At 49.0% G+C, this 12996-nt stretch overlaps 1 protein-coding gene across 8 annotated transcripts in view; it reads right to left on the reverse strand.

Annotated features, from left to right (window-relative positions):
• KSR1 (kinase suppressor of ras 1) overlaps positions 1–12996 on the reverse strand; it is a 177509-nt gene that overhangs the window by 122553 nt on the left and 41960 nt on the right. The window contains exon 1 of one of the 8 annotated variants that reach the window (XM_017848544.1): positions 11438–11526. The exons of the other annotated variants lie outside the window; for them this stretch is intronic. The gene's annotated coding sequence lies outside the window, so the exon portion shown is untranslated. Of the gene's footprint in view, positions 1–11437; positions 11527–12996 lie in introns of those variants that run through there. 8 annotated transcript variants of the gene reach the window in all.

A 12996-nucleotide genomic window follows, 5' to 3' on the forward strand; every position in this document is an offset into this window, starting at 1 on the left:
GGGGAGATGGGAGATAAAGGCTGGACAAATCCCCAAGGACACCAAGTTACCAACTGCAAAGGGAGGACTCCAGGAGACTCCCAGCTGCCAGGCCCCAAGTCGGCTCTCTCCAGAGATGACCAAAAAGGGGAGGTGAAATCACTGAAATTTGCAACCCCAGACACAGGTTGGACAAATCCAACTATATCCACACAATCGAATATCAGGCAGCGCTTAAAAACTCTATAGTGAACATCTACAACTAATAATAAAAACTATGCTTCGCTAAACAACCACATCAAGTTAGAATGTTTACCTAAACATTCTCTTGTAATTATTGCAGTGGAGTCATGAGTTAGGATAGTATTATTCCCATGCTAAGAGAGAAAGTGAGGGTGAGGTTCTTCAAAGAAAAGTTCACCTAAGCAAGATGGCCCAGCCAGCAAGGGGCCAAGGCCACACTGAGCCAAAGCCCCTCAGACTCCAAAACCCAAATCCGACCTTATTACTACATTATTGCCTTCCCGTGGTGTTTTTGGGGCAGAGGAGGTGAACTAGATACATATCCGCCTGCAGACAAGGACAAGGAGGAGCATAGAAATATGAAAAGTTTGGTTAGGTGGGGGCCCTGAAGCAATTGTTTTTACATTCTTATGCTGCGTAGGTAATGCATCGTTTGTTAAAGGCTATCTTCTAGGAAAAGAAAACATGAGAAAAGTACCAAGAACGTCAACTATGCACAAGCCATCCTGGTCACCCCTGAGGTCTGATGCCCCATGCACCCCCATAGTGGGTGGGCTGAGACTAGAACCATAGTGCTTCAAATAAGATTGAAAATACCTCCACTGTTTCTATCAAAGAACCGAATGGAAGTATGGTTGATGGCAACCCCTTGGTGACACCAATACCTGGCACAAAATAGGAGAAACATCCACAAAAAATATTAACAGCAAACATGTTTATGATATGCCAGCACTGGTATAAGCATTCTGCATATGACAATTACACTACCTTATTTAAGACACACAATAACTCTACTGAGGGAAATACTGCTACCATCCCCATTTTACTGATAAAGCAACTGAATCACAGGGAGATCAGCAGCTTGCTCAAGACCACACAGCCAGGGAGTAGCAAAACTGGGATTCAAACCCAAGCAGTCTGGCTCCAGAGCAGGGCCATATTGACTCTCTTAGAGCAATAATAACAAACCTCTGCTGCCTACATCTGAGTGAATCACCCAGCTCATGTGGAGACTACAGGCAGGCACTGTCTTGGATGAAGAACTAATCCCTCCTGGTTAGTGAGGACAGGGAAGGGGCAGAGTCACAGGAAGCACGTACACGCAGGCCCGTGGACACTGGGGGATGGCCATCTCAGGGGCAAACGGGTTGCACTGTAGCGCCCACAATCAGTTCAGGTCAGCCCCTCAGTCTGGGAGCACCTAGAACCAGGAGGTGAGAGAACAGATCCCTCTCACTGGCCAGCTCCCAGATGATTCAAACAGACTATCCTCCTGAAGTGTCATAGCCCATGCCCATAGCCGGCAGGTACTGATTCCACAGGTGCTATCAGAGCTGTCCCGGGGCTCTCATCCCAATCCCTCTCTAGGTAAGGGTTCCCTGAAGACCTGAACCATCGCTTTCTGACCCATAAGGGCATCTTTCCCTGACTTTATGGGACACAGCCCTCCTACATGCTTACCTTAGTGGAAGACAGGTAGGCAGAGCTTTCCAGATTATGCCCATTTTATAGACAGGAACACTGAGGTGCCTGGGAGTGTAAGTCAAACTGACTTTGTTCTCTGCTGCTGGGAACAGTTCTGGCTCTGGGCCAAGATAAGCCAGCTCCTGGCACTAAATGAATATTCTCCAAGCCGCTGAGGGAGATGAGCATAATTCCATGAGCCTTCAACACACTTCCTGCAAAGGAGTACCGCTCCCAAGGGCACGTGCTACTTAGGTAAGGCAGCATCTGCTCAGGCAGATGGCAGTGGGGATGTCCTCTCAGGGAAGACATCCCCACCCTCCAGTGCTCCTCCCTCATGGAGTACCTCAGGACTGCGGTGCTTCCTGCCCATCTGAAACTCAGAGAGAAGTGAGAAATGTCCAGTCCTTCTCCCTGCCCAGGCCCCATCCCAGTCTGTACCCACCCTTCAAGCAGGCTCCAGGGTCTCTGCCGGCCTCCTCAGGTCATCTCTTTCCCCGGAACCCTCAAACCCCATAGCTGCACCCCATCATGGCACTGCTCACTGTCTGCCTTCTACCCCCTCCATCCCAAATCACTCAACAAACATGACTATGCCACAGCCTGCGAGAGGCCCTGGGAAGGTAAAGACAGACTTTGCCCTGGAAACATTCACAGACCTGCAACTGAGTTGAAACCACTGACTGAGGTGGGTAAGAATGGCCGGCTGACTGCGGCCCAGCCTCATAGAGCCAGGCTGGGCACAGCTGCTGGATCCCAGCAGGTGCCTTCACAGATGTTTGGGTAAGTCATTAAACCTCTCCAGACCTCAGAGACTCATTTTTTAAACTCCCTTCCATTTCTTCTATGAAGCAATCTGCCAGTGTCTCTATACTTCCCACGGGGCCAAGCACAACATCTTCACTATAGGAAACAACCCATAAAACACTGGATGCTTGGGCTTTTATCCACAGTATCCCGATATCCACCTGCCTAATCCAAATGTCAACTTCTTGTTTTGTTCTTCTTAGAGCACATCTGTCAGGACTGCACAGGCCATGCCATGGTAACAAACAACTCCCAAATCCCAGTAATATAAACAACAGAGGTTACATCTCATAGTTGACTAGGAGCTCGGACCCACATCTCCTTATACCAGGACTAGGCTGATGGCGCCTCCACCATCTAGGAGCACGAGAGGGTAGGAGGAAGGAGTGTGGCAAATCACATGAGCACTAAAGGTTTCCCCACTTTAATGTCATGTTTCTTCCTGCTCACAGTTCACTGGTCAAAACAAGTCACACATCCACACCTAACTGAAGAAGGTAGGAGACTGCAACGCTCCCACGTGTTCAGTAGAAAGACAACCAGAAATAGATGGGAACTGCACTAACGACCACAAGCAGGGTTTCAGCAGAAGTTAATGATACCAAACTGGACAAAAGGCTGAGTATGATTTCGTCTTCTCTTTAGATCAGAGAATCTCGAACTTCTGACCTCAAGTGATTTGCCCATCTTGGCCTTCCAAAGTGCTGGGATTACAGGCAGAAGCCACCCGGCCTAGATTAGAGATCTCAACTTTGCACTATTAACATCTGGGGACAGATAATTCTTTGTTGCAGGAGGTCCTGTGCATCACAGGGTGCTGAACAGCATCCCACGAGATGCTGGTGGCAAACTCCCTCTCCAAATTGTGACAACCAAAAATGTCTCCAGACATTGCCAAATGTCCCTGGAGGACAAAAATTGCCTCTAGTTGAGAACCTCTGCTTTAGACTTACAAGAAGTATACCCTTTCTTAAAGAGCAAAGAAAATAATGACATCATCCTCCTCCCTCAAAATATCTTACTCACAACTCTCTTAAGAGACGGTTTTCTCATCTGCAATATAAGAATGCTGGTACCCACCTCAAAGGGTTGTTGTGAGGATTCAACAGGCAATTGCCTTTACAGCACTCAGCCTAGGCACATGGTAAATGGTAAGGGTCAGGCAGCAGTGGCATTGCCTCTCAGTAACTGGAGCTCGCTGTGTTACTGTTACCATCAGCGCAGCTGCAAGCATTACTGTCTATGAGAAGTGATGGGAAGAGCCAGGCAGAGATTTCTTTTTCAGAGAGCTGGGGGAGCCACTTGCTTGGCCCAAGGTCATCCTGGCCCCAGACAGGAATGCAAGGCTGGAAGGCTGCTGCAGAATTCTTGCCATTTGCACCCCAGCCCCCAACAACTGAAGTCAAACAACATCTGTGCCATGATTACAGTTGAGGTAGGTTCTGGAATGTGCTGACGCTCAAGTGTGGGCAAGCACAGAAAGACGAAAAACCAGCGCCTGCCCCCGAGGAGGGCTCCTGACAAGTGACTAGGTCACCCACAAGCCTACAATGACCGCTTGTGAAGTTGCACGTGGCTCGAGGCTGGCCTCTGCCTTTTCACCAAGCGCTAGAGAGTGGGAGGAGAGGATGGAGTCGATTTTAAATTAGCAAAAGGAAAAGACTGTACAGGGAAAATGTCATATTTTAAGACATTAAGTTTTGACAGATGGCCTGACCTGTAAGACAGGGTCTCAGAATCAGGGAGGGGATACTTCAAGGTCATCAAGCCCACTCTCCCTCCATCCACTGGGGGATTCCTCTTGTGGTGTTGATGGACAGTCATCTTGTCTTCGCAGGACCACTTTCAAAGACAAGCCTCAGGGTGGTCGAGGCTACACTGGACGCTTCTGACAGGCTTACAGCTTTCTCCCCTCCACGGTGGTTTAAGACAACCGGCTCCAGAATCAGCAGACCTGGCTTGGATTTCTAGCTCTGCCATTTCCTAGCTCAAAGGCTCTGCCAAGTTCTCAGCCCCTTGCTCATCCTTCACAGCCATCAGCTGTCATGCAGTCTGAGCCCTTGGCTAAGGCACCAATCGAGGAGGCAGGCGTGGAGGCACAATCCAGCCCACACAATCTCCACCAAGCCCAGCACCTGGCACAGTCCACTTGAGGGATAACTTTCAGTAACTTGTGCAAAGTCTGCATGCTCTGCTACAGCAGCCCACCTGACCCTCAATTCCTTCACCTCAAAATGTTTCCTAAATCTCCATCAAGTTATTATGAGGACTAATGACAATGTATGCAAAGTATTTACCAGTGCCTGGAACAGCAATCATTGTGATGAAAATTATGACAAGCTGGGTGCAGCGGCTCACGCCCGTAATCCCAGCACTTTGGGAGGCCGAGGCAGGCGGATCCTTTGAGGTCAGGAGCTCAAGACCAGCCTGGCTAACAGAGATGAAACCCCATCTCTACTAAAAATGCAAAAATTAGCCGGGCATGGTGGCGTGTGCCTGTAATCCCAGCTACTTGCGAGGCTGAAGCAGGAGAATCACTTGAACCAGAGAGGCAGAGCTTGCAGTGAGCCAAGATCATGGCCACTGCACTCCAGCTCAAAAAAAAAAGAAAAAGAAAAGGAAATTAGTAGGACAACTCCTGATGACCTAATGTATAGCCTTGGTCAAGGTTCTGACTCTAAAGCAACCACAAGCCTAAATACTGCATCATAGGGTTGCAATGAGGATTAAATGAAACAATGTATGAAAGGAGTTTAGCACAAAGTGAAGGGCTCAGGGCTTGATAGATATCAGCAATTACTATTACAGACTCCCACAGCCTTTGGTCTGAATTCTGTATCCTGGAGCTCATGCAACCTAGCACAATGCCTGGCACATAGGAAGGGCTTGAAAAACATCTGCCATTGTCATTATCACATAATTTGCATACCCTTTGGTACGAATCCTGCATCCTGGAGCTTCACATAAGCTTGATCTCCTGATAAAGCCAAGGATTTGGAGTCAACCCATGTAAAGGGGCTGGTGCAAGGCTTGGCAGAGTCAGGGTCCAGACCCGGCAGCACCCTTTGCCCCCTACTCGCAGAGGGCCCCAATCCCTGAAGGTGGTGACTGCCATCCTTCCTCCACAAACCTCCTCCCATTTCTCATACCTCTGTACCCCAATGACCCACAGGTTTGTCAACATCTCTTACAATGTGTACCCCTCAATTTTTCCCCGATTTTCAGTTGTCGTAACGCTACTTTTAGAACTTTAAAACATTCTTCCAAAACAACTTTAGTTTCTAATTTAACCAAATAAGCTAAAAATAAAATGTGGTACCCAGAACAGAACATGAACATCTCAATGAGGCCTGATTGGTCCAGGTGCAGGGCTAAGCATCAAACCGCTATTGCAGTGGTCCAAGATGTCCTTATCCTTGCTGGCTGCCACACCTCCACAGAGCCTTCTGGAGCATGAAAGCAACTGAAACCTGTCTTTTCACACCATCAGACCTACACTATCCCATCAGTACTTGCACAGTTACCCTTTAGCAGCTGGGTGGCTTTGGGAACGTCACTTCTAACATCAGCTTTCATCATCTTAAAGATCACTAGGGCCACTTTGGACCCTAATGCTCAAGGGAAGGCTTCAGGGGTTTCATTTCTAGGAGCCTTCTGACCAGGTGCAAAGCTTTTACACCCACTGCATTGCACAGAACCTCCCTTGTCCCACTGACCACTGCACTCTTTATAAGCTTGCTGGTCACCCATCCTGGCTCAGCTCCCCCAGACCTGGGTCTCCAGCAAATGTGCCTTTATCCAAGGTGATGCCACAATGCAGAACGGGAAACGCCGAAGGTGCCTTCTCCCATCTGACACGAGTCCACTCTCAAGATGACAGCAGCACTGGTGCAGATGTGGGAGGTGACTCCACCCTGCAATCACTGCCAGTCCTCCCAGGCCAGCCTCAGATAACAGGCACTCAAATGAACCGTGTGCTTGCCACAGTCAGTACTATGCAACAAACTCCCTTTGACACCCTTCCAAAGAGAAGGCCTCGCACACCCCCTCTGCTTTGGTGGTGGCTGATGAATTTTAAACTCTGACACACAATAGTTCATTCAGTCCCCACCTTTCCACAGGATTTTCACTAACACATTATTGAAGGCTTACCTGGGAGCCAGACCCATCTTCACTGTGGCGAGCACATGAGATGACAACTTGAGTGCCTTGCCAATAGCTTTGCCAAGGGCCGGCTGTCACCTACCAGAACAGCCTGGCACGCTTTGTTCTGAAAATAGGAAGGGGCCACCACTTTGACCCAGACTGGGCTCAACATGTGCTCACAAAGCAACTGCTTTAATAATGCTTTCTGGAAATGTCTTAGAAATGAAGCCCAGCCTTAGCAGACTATAGTTTCTGGAATTCACGTTTTCCTAATTTCCCAAAAGCTGGGATAATTTTTGCCCCGCTCTGGTTGTCCAGTGCCTTGATCTCCCTTCTTAGCTTCTTCAATTGACTGATAAACCATCCTGTGATGGTAATAACCACGTTCCCAAGTGCCCAGGAAAATAAGTCCTGGGGGTGGACTTCATTTAAAGCAGACTGTGGTCTCTGCCTCAGTTCCCTCTTGCTCCTGGTTGGGTTACACTTGCTGCCCAGGGACCCAACAGAAAACAGAGAGGCGCTGCTTCCCTCCACCTCCCTGAGTTAATGGTGCATTGCTTGGCTTCTGCCTCAGGCTGATCGCACCCTTGTTCCTCTTGCTCTGAACAAATCTTCCAGCGCCCTTCTGATGCCCTTGGCATATCCTGAAGGTGTTAACCCTCCTGGCCCTGCTCTAAAACCAACAGGCTGGTGCTGCTCTCCCACTCACCCTGGCTTACTTGCCTTCTAACTCCAGTTTTTCAGAGAAGTCCTCTAAAACCTACCTCAGATGTGAGGGCTCCTCTGCAGCCACACTCATTTCTTTCAGTGCCTCATGCCGCCCTTTGCTTCTTCCTCAAAGCATTCCCACACATTCATTAAAGTTTCCCGAAGAGTCTCCATCAAGGCCAGTGACTCTCCAGCTGCCCACACAACCGCATCACCTGAGGAGCATTTTAAAAATTCCAATGCCCAGGCCCCACCCCAAGATTCCAGTGGGGCTTCACTAGGGTGGGATCCAGGCCTCACTAGCTTTAACAGTCTCCAGGAGATTCTAATGGGCAGCCAGGGCTGGGACCCACGACCTGGGCCACGATCTCAAACACCAGTGTTACCGGGATCACCCTGGGAGAAACAGCACAGAGACCCGGCTAGGTGCGGCCGGGTGGGTCCTCCGTTTTCTACCAGCTTCCCCAAGCAAGGCTGACAATGACAAACGTTTGAGAACCACTGGACTGTCTGGAAAGTGGGACAGTTTGAAAAGGAGATTTTGCCAATTGGGCTTTTTACTTGGAAACTCCTGCGCTGTTTCCCTGTGGTTGAAATTATCTAAATAGAATTGTCACAGCATGTTGTGTGTAAGTAGAGTTGGTAGGTTAAGAGGCTTTTTTTTTTTTTTTTTTGAGACTGAATCTCACTCTATTGCCCAGGCTGGAGTGCAGTGGTGTGATCTCGGCTTACTGCACCCTCTGCCTCCCGGGTTCACACCATTGTCCTGCCTCAGTCTCCCGAGTAGCTGGGACTACAGGCGCCCACCATCCCACTCAGCTAATTTTTGTATTTTCAGTAGAGACAGAGGTTCACCGTGTTGGCCAGGGTGGTCTCGAACTCCCGACCTCAAGTGATCCGTGTGCCTCAGCCTCCCAAAGTGCTGGGATTACAGGCATGAGCCACCACTCTCGGCCTCAAGAGGCATTTTCAATGGCAAAATATTACTGCTACTGAAGGAAAAAACAGTATGCACGCGCACACACACACACTCCTCATTTTTGCAGCAAAACCTGTACAAACCTGCCTGCCCATCCCAGAAAGAAACTGCTACCGTGACAGTCTTGCTGTGCATGCACTGACTCTGCCAGACTTTCCAGTAAGATCTCTCTCTTTCTCAGTCACTTCTGGAGCTTCCTCACCAATACTGCCGGCCTGCATGCTGCACATGTGTTGCTGCAGCCAAACAGGGCTTCTCAAACGTGGGCTGTTCATCAAGTCTGGTATATGCCACCAGTACTATTATTTAATATTTTATCTTAAATCTACTCACTTTTTTAAAAAGAAACTATCTCATTACCATAAAGGAGACACTAGTATCCATGCCATACAGAATATTTCCATAAAAACAAGCATAACTGAAACAAAACAACATTATTATTCTGCAGGCCCCACTGCCTGCAGAAGGCTGGGATACTGAGGCCTGTTTCCTCCTGGTCCCACTCCTTGCTTTTTAGAAAGGGAGGTCACATTCAGACTTTGTCCTTGAGGCCATTCAAGGACTGAAAGGGGACTATAAGGAGACATCTTCTTCATTATGGGGTTTACAGTAATTAATGCAGCCACATCTGGGCACCATCTTTGTCCTAGGACATTTTCCAGAAAGGACTGCAGTGCTGACAAGTGAAAGTCACTGGGACAGCTGATCCCATGACAAGAGGATGAAGCCCACCCTGGCACTGGTTATTCAGTCTTCCCTAGCTTCAGCCTCTGTTTCTCTGTATGGAGTTTATGGTCCTTCACCATCTGGAAGGATGAAATGGGTTACCGGTAACATAAACTGCAAGCCCTTTTTGGGAATGTCTGCTGTCTCGTATCGCAAAGAGGTGCAAATGAAAGAGCTGAAGACCAAATATCTGCTCATCTGCTGACTTTAATGAGCAGCTCCGCATTCTCCTGCCCAACAGGGAGGGAGGAAAAGCCCACTTACTGCTGCCCCTAGAAAATACCAGAGCAGGTAGGGTTGGATGCTTTCTGCTTACGCAAAAAGAAAGACAAACGTGAGCTTTTAAAGCTGTGAGCAACTGATGAAAGCTGAACCTCAGAGTTCTAACCTGATGGCCCACCCTCTCATCTCAGAGGAGGACAAGGCAAGGCTGTGGCTACCAGCAAATTCACTAGCACACGGCCAGCCACTTGGTATCCCTCCAAGATAGTTTCCATCTTCACTTGGCCTGAAAAGCTAACAGAATTAAAAGGCCCTGCATTTGGCAGGTGGCTGCAAATCCTGACAGCCACTGCCTGACTTGAATGAAAGCTCAGGGCATAATCATTAACCTGAGATCCCCTAGGATCCTCTTGCTGGTTACCATGGCACATGCAAATTCCCCGCAGTCCCAACCCAATTCCTGCATTCTCAGATCTCTGGGGCACAGGAGGCCCAGCTAGGCAAGAAGACCATATGGGGCCTCCCCTCTGTTGGAAGGGAGGGAAGAGGTGAGGAAAGAGGACCAGAGAATCTGGCTGAGACATATTTCAAATACTTAAAATCAGGCAGAAATCAGCCACCGGGCTGAACAAAATAGAGAAAGGGGGCAGCAAATTATCCAGGTTTTTCTATTCAACTCATGAGTTTCAGGGTTTCTAATTTTAGGGGAAATTGGGGTTTCATTAATTAGAAGTATCTGTTACATGGCACTCTTATGCCCTCCTCCCCTGCCCCCATCTTATTAAATGTAATTGGAGACAAACAAAAGCAGCATCATGGCTCTCTCCGGTCACATCTGGGTGGCTGCAGATGAGGCATCTCCCTTAGGCAAACACAAAAACGCCACCCGGGGCCTCACTCTCTTACTCAAAATAAGACTTGTTCACACTGCAGTTATTAAAGGAGAAACAGGCCTATCCCAGGAACTTGGCCAGAAGAGATTCATAATGCTGAGCCTGACGCACTGGCCCATGAGGTCCCAACAAGCCAGATCCTGGGGCGGCTCATGGAGTAGGGGCCGGAACTCGAAACGTTCCAGAAGCATTTACTATCTGCCTGCATAAAGACTCAACCCTAAAAGAGGCTTATGCGCAGTACCATCTCATCTCTTCTTGGAAGGAAGCACTTTTCAAACTGTTCCCTCTGAGATCCCAGGGGCAACACTCCAATTTTACTAATTATAATAAGCAAATATGATCCAACTTAAAAAAAAAAGATTCCAGGCTTTGAAAAGAATGTCTGCACCTGATCAATGACAGCTACAAGTAAACTGAACCGACAGTACACCCGCCATCAACTCAGGTTCCACAGGGACTACATGATTGACGAAGCAATGAATCCTCTGTGAGAGCTCATCCTGTTATTCTGAAATCACAGTGATTAAAATACCCACTTGGCAGTCATGTGTTACCTGGTAGAGACAGTCTCACTGGACAACATTGCTCACAGATTTCAGAGCTGGAAAGGACATGAGAAATAATCTCCAAGCCTCCCTCCTGTCGCCCAACTCTACCTTTGGGGCAGATCAGGGGGCTATATCCCAAGGAGACCAAGGGACTGGGCCTAAGTCATCATCGGGGCAGACATGTCCTCCAAGTCCTGGCCCAGGTTGTCCAATGCACCTCACCCCCTCTACTTTTGAGTTAAATACACACCCACAGTCACAGTCACACACAGAGCCTTGTACAAAGACAAGCACACATATAAACTATGCTTTTCTGCCTCCCAAGATGTTGGACCAGGCCAGGAAAGTGCGAGATCAGTATTAGAGGGCTCGGGGGAGGAGGAGAGGAGCAGCCGCTGCATACAATCCCAGAGCCCTGTACCGCTGAGGCATGCATTCTTTCAGAAGCCCACAAGCTCCTGTCCTGCTAAAATCAAGCTCAGCTTCTCAAGCTTTCTTCCCTACCCTGCAAACACCCCAGACCCCTGTGCCGCTGAGGCACGCATTCTTTCAGAAGCCCACAAGCTCCTGTCCTGCTAAAATCAAGTTTGACTTCTCAAGTTTCCTCCCCTGCCCAATGGGTAAGGGCAGAAACCACCTCCTGCGCTGTGCACAACTCACACCCACTCTGCACACCTGAAGCCTCCGCCCGCCCTCCCCTGCCCAGCCACCCCACTTACCAGCTATGCCCACCTGGAACCTGCACTGCCCAGGGGCCCCTTCCCTCTGCCTCTCCAGTCACTGAATGGCAGCAGGATCACCTGGGGCACCTGCTTATGGGCTGAGCCCAGGGACACTGACAGGGCCGCCTCCCAGGCGCAGGGAGCCACCCAGCAGGCCACACTGAGTCAGCGGCCAGGGTCCAAAATTTGCTTCCTGGAGAACTTGGAAGGGACACCGCCCAATGGCACTCTCAGAGAAGCTTTCATTCTCAGGACGTCAATGCTGAGAGGGCTGCCAGGTTGATTGGGCAACAGCTTCATCAAGATTTTTTGTCTAGTTGGTTTTTAAACTGCACAAATGCCAGAAATCTCCTTCCTGTTCTTTACTGCTTTTAAATGTAAATCAAAAGACCTGTTCGCACTTGTCCCCAGAATCCCTAATATCAGTCCCTCTATTGGTCTCTGGGGAAACATTAACTCTTTGAAGTTAAAGCAGAGGGGGCTGATGACGACTCAGGGGCTCACACCCTGGGTCCATTTAAGGCACTGACCAGGCACGCGACCCTAGGTAAATCTGCCCCTTTCACTCACTCTTTGAATGTGGTGGAAAGACACATTCTAGTTAACCTCACTCAGAGGCAAACTTCCCAGTTACTGCCACCTGCTGTTCCCTTCCTTCCTTCCCACAGGTCTGAATGCTCACCTGCTTGGACTGCAAGACAAAACTGTACTTTACACATCTCTAACCCGGGTGCATGCCCGCCTCTACAGGAATAATTCCAGATGCTCCACGTATAGAATTACACAACCACACAGCATTTCTCCTGCAAATTTCAAGTCTTTAAGAGCCTTAAAAAAAAATCATCTCCACATTTTGTTCCTGGAAGCTCTTTGTAATTTTTTTTTTTTTTTTTTTTTTTTTTTTTTGAGACAGAGTCTGGCTGTGTCACCCAGGCTGGAGTACAGTGGCGCGATCTTGGCTCATTGCAAGCTGCGCCTCCCGGGTTCACGCCATTCTCCTGCCTCAGCATCCCAAGTAGCTGGGACTACAGGCGCCCACCACCACGCCCAGCTACTTTTCTATTTTAGTAGAGACGGGGTTTCACCGTGTTAGCCAGGATGATCTCGATCTCCTGACCTTGTGATCCGCCCACCTCGGCCTCCCAAAGTGCTGGGATTACAGGCGTGAGCCACTGCGCCCGGCCAATTTTTTTTTTTTAACCTGCTGTCAGACAGCAGAGTGGCAGAAGGAGCCTTCTTCTGAATTCACAGAGACTCCCCAAGCATCTCTGGGCCTCTGCTCCAAACCACTGCGGACATGAAAGGCGGACATTGATGACAGCTGCTACAAACCACTTCAGCGTCTCCAGGTTTCTCTCGGGCCAGAGAAAGGAAGAAGTGGTGGAAAGCCCAGCCAATCATACCGCAAAATGGGAGCCTCAGGTGCCTCAAATTAAAGGGAGTAAACTCAACAGCTAAACCTCTAAGGCTGAGGCAGAGGTTGTTTTGCTTTTTAAATTTTCCCAGCAGCAGGCAAAAATCTCCAGCTCTGCTACTGAATATAACCAGTGCAATTT

Source organism: Rhinopithecus bieti, unplaced genomic scaffold (genome assembly GCF_001698545.2).
Source record: "Rhinopithecus bieti isolate Rb0 unplaced genomic scaffold, ASM169854v2 scaffold_31842, whole genome shotgun sequence".
Lineage (NCBI taxonomy): Eukaryota > Metazoa > Chordata > Mammalia > Primates > Cercopithecidae > Rhinopithecus > Rhinopithecus bieti.